The following is a 12,082-nucleotide window of genomic DNA, read 5'->3' as shown; positions in this document are numbered from 1 at the left end:
GGGGCAGCTGAGGTCTCCAGAGTCCAGGACAGGTCCCCTTCCCGGCCCTCGCTCCAGCCCAGAACCCGAGGGAGGCATGGGGTCCGGCTCCCTGTGGAGCGGGGGTGGCTGCTGGGAGCAGAGGCTCTGGCTCGCAGTAGTGCCTCGACCCTGGAGTTAAGTCCTCACACAGGTCAAATGTCCAACATGGTCAGGGTCTCACGTCTCCCACGGCATTTTTATGAAGTCACAAATAACCGCGTGCACAAGGTCTACCGTAACCAGTAAAAACATTTCCCACACATATTTAAAATGGTTTAGGAAAACTTAACAGAAGTCGGTTGATAATTTCTGGAGCAAAATCACTAGCATGAAGAAAATGAGGGGACTCTGGGAACAAGTACAATCATTGCACCTCAAGCTGTCGGAAAGAATTTGACATCAGTGACACACACCCTGCAATTTAATTTGTGGGGGTCTTATGGCTTGCTACTGGTATTCCAAATTACAAGTTAATTCCTAAGAATCTTTTCTATCTGTAATTTATCTTCCTTTACATATCACAAATATCTCAGTCATGACGGTGACACTGGAGAAACCCGCACCAATTAAAGAGACAGCTGAATGGTCACATCCTCGTCTTAATGCGTGACTCCACATGCAATCGCTGACTTACTTACAGGAAGTCTCGCCGGTGCCCTGACAGGTGCCAGGCTCACAGCACTGCCGCGCTGTGCAGGCTTTAAGGTGTTCCAGTGACCCCATCTGCCCATCGTATGCTCACTGTTTTGGAGTCCCCTCCCCTCAAATGTGTAGGGGCCTAATGACTCCTGGCAAAGAGAATTTGGCAAAAGTGGTAGAATGTCACTCCACAAAGACTGGGACGTCCTTCCTGTCCCTCTCTGACTTGGCATGGGCTCCCTCAGAGCTGCCATGTAGAGAAAGGAACCGAGGTCTCCAGCCCACAGTCACATGACGCAGCCTGGATGCGGACCCTCCCCAGTCCAGCCTTCAGAGACACAACCCCAGATGGGAGGTCCCTGAGCCAGAGCCTGCCTGCAGTCCCGACCCACAGAAACAGTAAGATACTATTGGACTGTTGGTTTAAGTCATGGGTTCTGGGGTAATCTGCCGCACAGCAATATATAAATAATACAGCCACTCAGCACAGCCACACCTCTAAAAACCTGGGAACCAGACAGCACAGACCCAAACAAACCTGAACACTCAGCTTCACAAGCCTCTCCACAATTTCACAAAGCAAATGAAGTTTAAAAAACAGTAAAGGATATGTCAAAAGAGCAAATCGGAAGGAAATGTTGAGTAAAAAGGTCCCTGGCGGTTACACTGGGCGAGTAAAAGCTTCTAGGCCCAGGCTGACCATGTGGGGACACAATGTGGCTGACACTGAGTACCCCGAAATGTTAAGCTGAAACCCTAACACGGTCTTCTCCTAAGTCACCAGGAAGTGAAGCTATAGCAGAGATGAAATCCCGAACCATCTAATTCACAGTGTCTCTCTTGGGAGTCCAGATAGCTCAGAGTTTTAGGGTTACACCTCATCTTATTGCCCAACTTCCAGGCAAGCCCGCACGCCTAATCTGAGGGGATGTGCCTGAAGAGCGACCCTGCCTTTCATTCACTCGTTCATGCATCATTCACTCCTTCGGAAAACGTGCGGCACACCCAGCAGCCACACGGCGCCCTCTGGGAGCGGGGTTCCTGGGATGACCACCTTCTTGAAACGCCCTTGACAAGATCTCACTAGACAACCCTTCCCTAGTCAAAGGACAGCATAGATCGCTCGCTTCTGAATACCTCATGCAGTATAAAAACTGCACCCCACTTTTTCATTACCACTTCCAAATTAAAGGAAAACACCCACAAGTTCTCGATGAAACGCTGATTCAAAGGTTTCAGAGAAATAAACCACCCCCCCTACCACCACCACCAGGATCCTTTAATTCCTTCCCTTACTGGAGAGGGAGTGGGAAACAGCCTTGCCTGCTCCAGCTTTCCTGACTTGGACCAATTGTCCCCAAAATATGCCCAGGATTCCACATCCCAGCTCAGACCCCACCCCTCCTCCGAGTCTCCCGGACACAGGAAACGCCTCTATACTGAGGAAGCGGGGCACTCACATGACCTTGAAGATGGGGAGAGGGGCAGGAGGGGTTGAAGGTGTTGGACACGGACCATGGCCAAGGCAAGGACAGGACAGCAGCCCTGGACAAGGGGCTGAGAGGGGAGAGCACAGTGCCACCCTGAGGCATGGAGCCCGTAGGCTGGGAGCTCCTGGAACCCTGAAACCCCTGGCTCATACCTGCCCCAGGAACCACCTAGGCAGTTTGTGTGCAGGGGCTGTGGGGCTGTGGGGCTGGCCCAGCGTCTTATGGAAAGGGCCTCGGGTACCAGGATACCAGATGCCTGGCCTTCACAGCAGGTGCGTCCAGCTGAGGGGGCTGGGCAGATTCAGGACACTGCAGGAACCCCCCTCCAGGGTCCCAGTACTCCTTACAGTCTAGTCTTGGGGTCTACATGCTCCTCAGTGACTTGTTCAGGAGTGCCCACCCTCTGAGGACCTGTCTGGAAGTTCCAGCTCTCATCAGGTCCTCCTTGAGAGCCTAGCCTTCTTCCCTGTCCACACCAGCGTCCTGACCCTAAGTGACCCCATTTGAGGTCCTGGTCATCTAGGAGCCTGTCCATGTCAGGAGCCCTTGTCTCTGTCCAGTCTCAGGGTCCTGACTCCCAGGGGAAGACAGGGCTGTCTCAGGGTCCGAGCCTCCGGGGGAGATGGGGTGGTCTCAGGGTCTGAGCCTCCGGGGGAGATGGGGTGGTCTCAGGGTCTGAGCCTCCTGAGGAGATGGGGTGGTCTCAGGGTCTGAGCCTCCGGGGGAGATGGGGTGGTCTCAGGGTCTGAGCCTCCGGGGGAGATGGGGTGGTCTCAGGGTCTGAGCCTCCGGGGGAGACAGGGCTGTCTCAGGGTCTGAGCCTCCGGAGGAGATGGGGTGGTCTCAGGGTCTGAGCCTCCGGGGGAGATAGGGCTGTCTTAGGGTCCCAGCCCCCCAGAGGAGATGGGGTGGTCTCAGGGTCCGAGCAGTGCTCACAGGACTCACAGGACTGCTCCAGGGTCAGGTCCTCCTGAGTCATGGTCATGGGGTCCTGGCCCTCATCTGTGACCCACATTAAGGCAGGACCTTCCTGGGGAACCTATTCTGGGGTCCCGGCATTCTTTGGGTTCTGCCTGGTCCCTAGATATGGCCCTTCTCCGTGATTCTTCCCAGGGTCCTAGCCCTCCCTGGGCCCTGCCAGGTGGCCAGGTCCGACCCTCCTTGGTGACCCGTCTTGGGGTCCCAGCCCTTCTCGGTGACCTGTCCCAGGGTCAGACCCTCCTGGATGACCTGTCATGGTGTCCTGGCACTCTGGGGGTCCTGGCAGTCCCAGAGCCCAACTCTCTTCAGGTCCTGCCTGGTCTGAGGACCCAGCCTTCCCGGGGTCCTGCCTGGGCTGGGGTCTTGGCCCTCCCGGGGTCCTGCCTGGGCTGGGGTCTTGGCCCTCCCTGCGTCCTGCCTGTGCTGGGGTCTTGGCCCTCCCGGGGTCCTGCCTGGGCTGGGGTCTTGCCCTCCCTGCGCCCTGCCTGGGCTGGGGTCTTGGCCCTCCCGGGGTCCTGCCTGGGCTGGGGTCTTGCCCTCCCTGCGCCCTGCCTGGGCTGGAATCTTCGACCTCCCGGAGTCCTGCCTGGGCTGGGGTCTTGGACCTCCCGGGTTCCTGCCTGGGCTGGGGTCTTCGACCTCCCGGGGTCCTGCCTGGGCTGGAGTCCCAGCCCTCCCGGGGTCCTGCCTGGGCTGGGGTCTTGGCCCTCCCGGGATCCTGCCTAGGCTGGAGTCCCGGCCCTCCCGGGGTCCTGCCTGAGCTGGGGTCTTCGACCTCCCGGAGTCCTTCCTGGGCTGGGGTGCCGGCCCTCCCGGGCTCCAGCCCTCTCCGGGGCCTGCCAAGGGCTTCCCGGGCCAGGCCGACGGGGAAGCTGGAGCGCGGGCCCGGGGTTCGGAGCCTTCCGGGCCGGACACGGGCCGAGGCCGCAGCCTGAGGAGCGGGCGCCGCGGGCCCAGGCCAGGCGGGGCGGACTCACTGACCTGCGGTCTCGGGGCTGCGGGCGAGCAAGGCGCACGCGGGGTCCGCGCCGGAGGGGGGGAGGGGGCGCCGCTCCCTCTGGGTCCCCCCCAAGAGGAGGAGAAAAAAGCCCGTCCGGAGTTTAAAACAAAGAGGCGGAAATGCCCGAGCCGAGCCGAACGCCGCGTCGGGGGCGCCGCGCTCGGAGCATGCGCGGTGTGCGGCTGGGCTCCCACCCCGCCGCAAGGGGCGTGGGCGGGGCCGAGTGATAAGGGCGGGGATAGGGGCCGGGAGGGGCGTGGTCAGAGGCGCAGGCGCGTCGGGCCTGGACTCGGGCAAGGGACCGGCCGGGCGCGAGGGGCAGGGGCGGGGAATAGGGCGGGGCCACGAGGGGCGTGGTCAGGAGAGCGACAGGGCCGCGCTGCGCTGAGGGACCCGCCTGGTCCTGGAAGATCGTGAGCTGGGGCGCTGGAGCAGCAGAGTCCTCAAGTCTGGGTCCCTCCGGGGGTGCCGTCCGGTTCGGGTGCTGCTGTCCTTTCTGGGAGCCGGGACTGAGCGCCCTCCCGGCAGGGTTAGGGGTCGGGGTTAGGGTCAGGGTTAGGGGTTAGAGTCAGAGTTAGGGCCGGGTTTAGGGTTCGGGTCAGCATTAGGGGTTGGGGTTGGTTTTACGGTTAGGGTCAGGATTAGGGGTGGGGTCAGGGTCAGGGGTTAGGATCTGGTCTAGGGATAGGCTTGCATTTAGGGTTATGCCCAGCTTCAGGACGGACTGGGCGGGCGCGTGCGGGTTTGAGGCGGGCGTGCAGTCGCGCGGGGTCCTAGTGTCTCCAGGTTTGCGGGGTCTAGGGCGGGCGGCCCAGGACGTGAGGGCAGGCTGGGTCTTGGTTGGGAAGCTAGACTACCGAGGTTCCGGGCGGCTGGGGCGCCGCGCAGTGTGGAGGGTGCGTGGGGAGAGGCGAGGCCCTGCAGGCCCAGGGGGAGTCGCTGCGAGGCTGTGGGGTGCTGGCGTGGAGCAGGAGTGGGGAGTCCTTAGCTCGTGCCGCCTGGAGAGGGGATCTGAGGGAGTGGCCCCGCGACCGTCCACATAGAGAAGTCCAGAGTCGGATCCCGGGCGCAGCCACCGGGCTGGCGGCCCAGGGCCCAGGTATGGCGCATGGCGTGGGGAAGCAGCTTGAGTCCGCGCTGAGAGGGGCCTGAGAAGGGCTGGTGGCCTGTTGAAACCTCCAGCACTGGGTGGGTGCGTTATTGGGGTGGCAGGAGGGCAGAAAGCAGAGATGTGAATGTACACAGCATTCCCAGGTGTGCTGCTGTGAAGGGGAGGGACTAAATGTGGCCGCTGCTGCCCCCGCGGGAGGGGAGGCAGGGAGGGCTCTGTGGAGCCAAAGGGTGGCCCAGTGCAGGGGAGGGGCCCATTGGAGAGGGCTGCCTGGGATTGGGGTGCTGGGGTGCTGGCCCTCTACAAGAGCCCTGACTGCCATTTTCAGTTGGGGGAGGCAGGCCCCAGATGTGGAGGGGAGGGCTGGAGGGTCATCCTGGAAGGAGGGCAGGGGCAAGGTATGGGTGCTGAAGTGCAAGGGGGTGTGGCCAGCTGGCCAGAAACAGTCCTGGACTGTGTGTGGTGGCCCCAGGAAGAGGCAGAGCGGTAAGCTGCAGTTCAGAACTCACTCCAGGCCCCAGGCCCCTCCTCAGGGAGACTCAGACCCTACCTCTGGGCGGCCCACTACTCTCCTGGGTGGCTGCCAGTGGTGCCCAGACCTCGACCCTGAACCCTAGGCTCCTGTGTCCAGCTCTGTTTCTGCTGAATGTCATTAGGAAGCTCAAACGCCACATGGCAGGATGGCTTCCCCAGGCCCTTTTGAGTCTGCTGTGTACCCCAGCACCCCCCCAGCCCCCACCGCCAGTCCTGAGGCAAGACCCTGGAGTCCTCTGTACCCTCTTCCTCTCATGCCCACACCGGCCATCCGTGGCCCATCGGCAGCCAGCCAGGTCTCCCACCTGCACCCTCCAGGGACCTCACTCAGCCAAGGCCTGAGGGTGGGGGCATCGGGGCCAAAGAAGCCTAGGGTGTTCGCAGTTTGTGTTGTCCTGTGTGAGTTCAGGCGTGTGCACATGTTACATACATGTACGTATTCCTCAGCAGAGCTGTAAAGAAAGGAGGCAAAAATCATGGCACAAGCAGACTGGGGGAGAGGGGAGGCCCCTGTCCCCCCCCCCGGGGGGGCCCCAACCTTCCCCAGGGTGCTGGTCTGCCCTCCCCGCCCGCCCAGTCACTAGGGCCTCCTAGGGCTATCAGGTGCCTCTCTGGTGGATCATTCTAGTCACTCACAAACTTGCAGAAGGGCTGCCCATCCTTAAGGACAGAGCAGAACAGAAAGAGCTCTCTGGACCCTGCGCTTCTCTGCTGTCTTCACAGCATCACTCTTCAGGAACTCTTTCTCCAATTTCCCCCCTCGAGTTCTCTCTTAAACACATCAGGCGTCTGCTCCCACCCCCATATCTCAACCAAATGCTCCAGGACTTTGTGGGGTAAATCCAACTGCCTTTGTCACTACCCTTTCTGTTGCTGGGGTACAGACATGTGGACTGGTTCCCAGTTCCTCCTGTTTTCCAGCCTCCAATTCATCAGGAAGTCCTGCCAGCTCTGTCTTGGAAACTTTCCATCATCCAGCCATGGCTTTCCAAGGCTGCTCTGGCCCAAACCCGCCCTGTCCTGCTGGAGTTGGTGCCACAGCCCCAGGCCCCCCACCCCCAGTCTATCCTGAACAGAGCGGCCAACCAGCAGGTCCCATCACATCCAGGTGGGAGCGCTCCGCCCAGCACATGATGATAAGGACCTCCTCTGAGGTCCCTGCTCCCACCTCTGCTGCTCCCACCTCTGCCTGCTTCCCCAAGCTCACTCCGCCCAGGGCTCTCCCTGACACTCATTTACCTTGTTGGCAAGACTGTCAAGAAACAGGGCTCTCAGGCCGGGCGCGGTGGCTCAAGCCTGTAATCCCAGCACTTTGGGAGGCCGAGACGGGCGGATCACGAGGTCAGGAGATCGAGACCATCCTGGCTAACATGGTGAAACCCCGTCTCTACTAAAAAATACAGAAAACTAGCCGGGCGCGGTGGCGGGCGCCTGTAGTCCCAACTACTCGGGAGGCTGAGGCAGGAGAATGGCGTGAACCCGGGAGGCGGAGCTTGCAGTGAGCTGAGATCTGGCCACTGCACTCCAGCCTGGGCGACAGAGCGAGACTCCGTCTCAAAAAAAAAAAAAAAAAAAAAAAAAAAGAAACAGGGCTCTCAGACGTGAGTGGTGGGAGCAGAGGAGCATTTGACAGTATCCAGCAAAGTACATGGGCATTTATCTTTCAGCCCAGCAGCCCCCAAGTAGGACTTTATTCCAGAGATAAATGGCAGGAATAAAAAAGATGGGTGACCAAGACTATTAATTGCAGCATAATGTATAACAGAAAAATTGAAAACATGGCCATCCACACGGTTAATCAGATACACTCTTAAACCTCCACACCTTGGATAGCTGATAAAGAAGAGACAGACGGCACCACATGCTGTTACAGAGTGACCTCCGGTATCCAGGATATGCTCTCCTGCGAGATGAGAAAAGGGCACACAGCTGCTGCCATTTACCTAGAGCAGGGACTATTGAAGTTCTACCCATTTACCATTGAACATTCTACCCATTTGCCTGTGCTAAAACTGCTTTGTGGAGGCCAGTGCGGCTCACGCCTGTAGTCCCAGCACTTTGGGAGGCTGAGGCAGGAGGATTGCTTGGGTGCAGGAGTTTGCGACCAGCCTGGAATAACATAGTGAGACCCCATCTCGTTTTTTTTTGATACAGTCTCACACTGTCACCTAGGCTGGAGTGCAGTGGCACGATCTCGGCTCACTGCAGCCTCTACCTCCCGGGTTCAAGCAATTCTCTTGCCTCACCCTCTCTCTAGTAGCTGGGATTACAGGCATGAGCCACCACACCCAGCTAATTTTTGAATTTTTAGTAGAGATGGAGTCTGGCATGTTGGCCAGGTTGGTCTCGAACTCCTAACCTCAGGTGGTTCACCTGTCTCGGCCTCCCAAAGTACTGGGATTACAGGCATGAGCCACCATGCCTGGCCCCTATCTTTAAAAAAATAAAAAGTTAAAAAATAAAAATAGGCAGGTGCAGTGGCCCACGCCTATGACCCCAGCACTTTGAGAGGCCAAGACTGGTGGATCACTTGAACCCAGGAGTTCAAGACCAGCCTGAGCAACATGGCGAAACGCTGTTTCTCCTAAAACAACAACAACAAGTAGCTGGGCATGGTGGTGCGTGGTGGTGTGTCCTGTGGCCCCAGCTCCTTGGGAGGTTGAGGTGGGAGGATAGATTGAGCCTGGCAGGTGGAAGTTGCAGTGAGCCAAGATTGTACCACTGCACTCCAGCCCAGATGACAGAGGAAGACCCTGTCTCAAAATAAATAAATAAATCATTGTGGATTCTGGGAAGATGGTGACAGTAGCAAGAATTTTGTATCTCCCTGAATTCCCTCCCGTCGGCAAAACCGTCTCTACTAAAAATACAAAAATTAGCCGGATGCGGTGGCGCATGCCTGTAATTCTAGCTACTTGGGAGGCTGAGGCAGGAGAATCGCTTGAACCCGGGAGGTGGAGATTGCAGTGAGCCGAGATTGTACCACTGCACTCCAGCCTGGGTGACAGAGGGAGACTCTGTCTCCAACAAACAAACTAACTAACTAACCAACATGGAACACACCACACCAAGAGCAGCCAGTGTGGGCTTCAGGATGGACTTCAATTAAGAAGAGCGTGTCAATATCGGTTCATCAATCATGACAAAGGTACCAAACTCATGCAAGATGTAAATGATGGGGAAGTAGAGCGCAGGGTTTTGGGGGAGAGAGGGGTATGTGGGAATGCTGTACTTTCTGATAGATTTCTCCATAAACCTAAAATTGCTCTGAAACATAAAGTCTAATCATTTTAAAAAGCAACTTACTAATAAATGTAGCCAAAGAATGCAAAACAAATATTCTGAAGGCTACAACTACAAACTATGACCAAAAGAATCTAAAGAAGATCTAAGTAAATGGAAAGATCTCCTGCGTCCGTGGTGGGAAGACAATATCGTTAAGGTGTCTTCCAACCTCATCATTCGACATAATCCATATCAAAGTCCTAGTGAGCTTTTTCCAGAAATTGACAAGCTGATCCTAAAATTTATATGGAAATTCAGGGGACTCAGAATAGCCAAAACAACCTTAAAAAGAACAAAATTGGTCAGGCGCGGTGGCTTACACTTGTAAGTGCAGCACTTTAGGAGGCCGAGGCGGGTGGATCACCTGAGGTCAGGAGTTCCAGACCAGCCTGGCCAACATGGCAAACCCCCGTCTCTACTAAAAATACAAATATTAGCCAGACGTGGTGGTGGACACCCGTAATCCCAGCTACTCCGGAGGCTGAGGCAGGAGAATCGCTTGAACCCAGGAGGTGGAGGTTGCAGTGAGCTGAGATGGCACCACTGCACTCTAGCCTGGGTGACAGAGCAAGACCCCATCTCAAAAAAAAAACAAAAAACAAAAAAACAAAAATAGATGCTCATTTCCAACATAGTCAACAAAAACTTGATAATATACACAAAGTAGTTAAGCCACTCAATACACAAAAGGTTAGATATCAGTCATACCTATAGAGAAATTAGACACGTACACTACACACAGCTGTGTGCACACAAACACACACAATACCTACCTGCCAAAAGATACCACACGACACCCATATGCAAAAAAATTAAATACCCATCTCAAAGTCTTTTTTTTTTTTTTTTTTGAGATGGAGTCTTGCTCTATTGCCCAGGATGGAGTACAATGGCACGATCTTGGCCCATGCAACCTTCGCCTCCCAGGTTCAAGCGATTCTCCTGCCTCAGCCTCCTGAGTAGCTGGGACTACAGGTGCCCGCCACCACACCCGGCTAACTTTTTGTATTTTTAGTAGAGATGGGTTTTCACCATGTTAGCCAGGATGGTCTCTATCTCCTGACCTCGTGATCCGCCCGCCTCGGCCTCCCAAAATGCTGGGATTACAGGCGTGAGCCACTGCGCCCGGCCTCCTTCTCAAAGTCTTAAAGCAGGTTAGACCCTGTTGGGAGGCAATTCTCCACACCTCGTGCTTCTCCACGGTCCAGGTCCTCAGGGTCACTGAAACCACGTTAAGAATGTTTGTGCAGGCCGGGCGCGGTGGCTCGTGTCTGTAATCCCAGCACTTTGGGAGGCTGAGGCAGGCAGATCACTTGAGGTCAGTTCAAGACCAGCCTGGCCAACATGGTGAAACCCTGTCTCTGCTAAAAATACAAAATTAGCCAGATGTATTGGCATGTGCCCGTAATCCCAGCTGCTCTGGGAGGCTGAGGCAGGAGAATTGCTTGAACTCAGGAGGCAGATGCTGCAGTGAGCCAAGATTGTGCTACTGCGCTCCAACCTGGACAACAGAGCGAGACTCTGTCTCAAAAAAAAAAAAAAAAAGGATGTTTGTTCTGGAGATGCTTTAGGGTAGTGAGGCTCAGGAAGTCTCCCTCTCTGGAGACGTTTCAGGGCAGAAAGGACAAAGACCTCCTCCACCCGCACAACATCCCCCACCTACCTCTGTCCCTGGAGAAGGCTTACTTACACTCCAGAGAAGCGACCAGGTTTGTCTCTCTGGCAGGGAGGATGTGGAGGCCCCCAGCAGCCACACGGCTGTAATCCCAGCACTTTGGGAGGCTGAGGCGAGTGGATCACTTGAGGTCAGGAGTTCGAGACCAGCCTGACCGACATGGTGAAACCCCATCTCTACTAATAATACAAAAATTAGCTGGGTGTGGTGGCACATGCCTGTAATCCCAGCTACTCAGGAGGCTGAGGCAGGAGAATTGCTTGAACCCAGGACGGGGAGGTTGCAGTGAGCTGAGACTGCGCCATTGCACTCCAGCCTGGGCGACAGAGCGAGACTCCGCTGGGAAAAAAAAAAAAGGATAAGAGAGTTTCCTAAACTCGGGGTTCTTCCCCAACTTCCCCAACATGCACCTGCTGCCTGTCCAGGTTCTACCCACATCGTCCGAGGCTGAGACATGGGGATGGGATCGGGGACGGGATCGGCGACTGCCATTGGCGGGAGTGGTGAATGCTTTTGGCTCTGACAGGAGCTAATCTTTCCCGTGTCCGTGTATGTGTGAAACTGGCTGATCAGCTTCTTAGCCTGTGAGCAGAGCAAAATCTCAGACACTTCAAGTCTCTGGTTTAACACATGCTCATTTTATAACACACACACACTCATTTCACACCATGTAGATAAGAAAGTGGATACCTGATCACACAATGTACACAATATTGGGTAACTTTTTAAACCCTACACACACACACACACACACGCACATACACACACAAATTCTTTTTTTCTTTTTTTTTTTTGAGACAAGAGTCTCACTCTGTCACCCAGGCTGCAGTGCAGTGGTGAGATCTCAGTTCATTGCAACCTCCGCCTCCCCAGTTCAAATGATTCTCTTGCCTCAGCCTTGTTTGAAATGCTTGTTCCCCGGTGCTGTAAAGAAATAGCACTTGAAAATAAATTTAATTTATTCAACAAGGCCATTTTTACTTCCTGCAGAAAGGGTACACTTGCCAGCAGTTTTGCCACGAGAGTACACCGAACAAAGGAGAGAGGGTCATTTAGAACCTGACGCACCCACCCTCCTGCTGTGTCCGGCTTCCATTGGCTGGAACAGGACCTCACATTCTGTATTTGTCCCGATTGGCTAGCAACTTAGAACTTTTTAAAAGAGGCAAAGGCAGAGGAGAACAAAGGAAGGAGGAAGTCACTTGTGGAATGCTGAGAAAGGTAAAAACACCTTCAAATAAGGAAGAGGAACAGGCTTTGAACTAATGCTTGCTTGGACCAGTATAAGCATGCCAGGGCAAATATTAGGCTAAATTGTGGGAGCTAAGAAAGTAAAGTACATTGAT

The 12,082-nt window shown here is 55.6% G+C and overlaps 1 protein-coding gene and 1 long non-coding RNA gene across 17 annotated transcripts in view; one reads left to right on the top strand and one right to left on the bottom strand.

The window, feature by feature from the left end:
* The window catches only part of PCGF3 (polycomb group ring finger 3), a 64,795-nt gene extending 60,543 nt beyond the window's left edge, over nt 1–4,252 (bottom strand). For 8 of the 15 annotated variants that reach the window (XM_078001532.1, XM_078001540.1, XM_078001531.1 and 5 more), the window contains exon 1: nt 4,109–4,126. The gene's annotated coding sequence lies outside the window, so the exon portion shown is untranslated. 15 annotated transcript variants of the gene reach the window in all.
* Nucleotides 4,253–4,511: 259 nt separating this feature from the next.
* LOC144341052 (uncharacterized) lies at nt 4,512–11,092 on the top strand. Of its 2 annotated transcripts, none has more exons than XR_013417634.1 (3): nt 4,512–7,051; nt 7,376–7,707; nt 11,052–11,092. It is a non-coding gene; the product is annotated as an uncharacterized LOC144341052 (long non-coding RNA). The 2 variants fall into 2 exon arrangements; XR_013417633.1 differs by lacking the exon at nt 11,052–11,092 and adding an exon at nt 10,498–11,013 and having other exon boundaries at nt 7,376–9,988.
* Nucleotides 11,093–12,082: the final 990 nt, after the last annotated feature.

This window comes from Macaca mulatta, chromosome 5, assembly GCF_049350105.2.
Source record: "Macaca mulatta isolate MMU2019108-1 chromosome 5, T2T-MMU8v2.0, whole genome shotgun sequence".
In the NCBI taxonomy this organism is placed as follows: Eukaryota; Metazoa; Chordata; class Mammalia; order Primates; family Cercopithecidae; genus Macaca; species Macaca mulatta.
This window is presented reverse-complemented; position numbering and strand designations above follow the sequence as displayed.